Genomic DNA, 1,374 nt, shown 5'->3' on the forward strand with positions numbered 1-1,374 from the left:
GGCTGCTGCCATCATCAATAAGTGGAATGAAATTTCATGCAGCCACTGAAAAGAAAGGTTTAAATCTAGAAACATTGCCATGAAAATAACAATAAAGAGGTGGTATGTATAATATCCTTTTGTTGTTGTTTGGTTTGTGGTTAAAAAAGAAAATAGAATAATAATGTGATAGCAAATGTATAAAAATAAAAGTGGGGAGGTGGGGGAGTGGAGAAATACACACCAAACAGTTATAGTGAGGATCTTGAGTGGTATGGATGAAATTATAGAGAATTTTCCCATTTCCATAGTATTTAAATTATTATTATTATTATTATTCCTTTTGACTGCATTTATTTTAATGCTGAATTTACTCCTGTGCCATAAGTTTTTGTTTCTTCAGTTTCTTCTGGTATATCTTTTTCTTCTGGGTAAACCTCCTCTTCTGGTTTAGGAACAATCTGTTCCTTTTCAGTAAGGATCTTCTCTGTGTGGCAGGGAGAGCTCATGTATGGGTTAATCGGACCATGAGCTCTGTAGGTCCAGTGGTGCATCTTAGGTGCTTTGTTCACTTGGATATGCTCAATGACTGGAGAATCTACACCTAAAAACATAAGTTCAGCATTACTCTCTGCATTTTTAAGCATGTGCACCAAAAATTCAGCACTCTTTCTGGGCCACTGACCTTGTGTCCAGCCCCACTGCATGGCCTGGGCACACCTACCAACTCCACCATTGTAACATCGGGAAGGTATGCACTGTGTCTGTAAAGTGCCATCTTTCAGATACTTCGTGGCTCTTCATATATGCATACCCTTGATGGCCTAGGTAGTTTCACGAGTGTTCTTAAAGTGAACACGAAGATTGGAACCTCTTGATTTGCATGATTTTTTGGGGTTCTCCAGGTCACACGAATAGCAAACCATTTTCACAGATTACCTCAGGCCGCTTAGGAAAAGAGAGCGTGTAATAATAAAATTATTACAAACTGTAAACCTTTGTAATAATAAGAGCCAATATTTTATTGAGGGTTTGCTACCAAACACTATCCTCTGTTCTTTGCATGCATTACTGCCTTTAGTTATCTCAATTGTCTTTTGAAGCAAGTTCTGTTATTTTCTGTGAGGAATATAAGGCGTAGGTGAGGTTGAGTGTCAGATAGCAAGACAGTAAGAGGTGGAGTTAAATTTCAAACCCAGATCCTGACTCAATAGCCACTATATGATGAGGGTTCACACACACACACACACACACACACTCACTCACACTCACAGAGTGCAGTTAAAATCTTTACAAGGGCAGTTACAAACAATAAAAATGCCAACAATATAATATCTGAAAAAGTGACCCACAAAATGTGTGTGCACTGTGATTTGTGATTGTTCCATACATAAT

General features: G+C 38.1%; 1 pseudogene; it reads right to left on the reverse strand.

Moving 5' to 3' along the window:
* Positions 1–332: 332 nt before the first annotated feature.
* Positions 333–905, reverse strand: LOC117084911 (annotated as a pseudogene).
* Positions 906–1,374: the final 469 nt, after the last annotated feature.

The sequence above is a fragment of the Trachypithecus francoisi genome, unplaced genomic scaffold (genome assembly GCF_009764315.1).
Source record: "Trachypithecus francoisi isolate TF-2019V2 unplaced genomic scaffold, Tfra_2.0 Lachesis_group1, whole genome shotgun sequence".
Taxonomy (NCBI): domain Eukaryota; kingdom Metazoa; phylum Chordata; class Mammalia; order Primates; family Cercopithecidae; genus Trachypithecus; species Trachypithecus francoisi.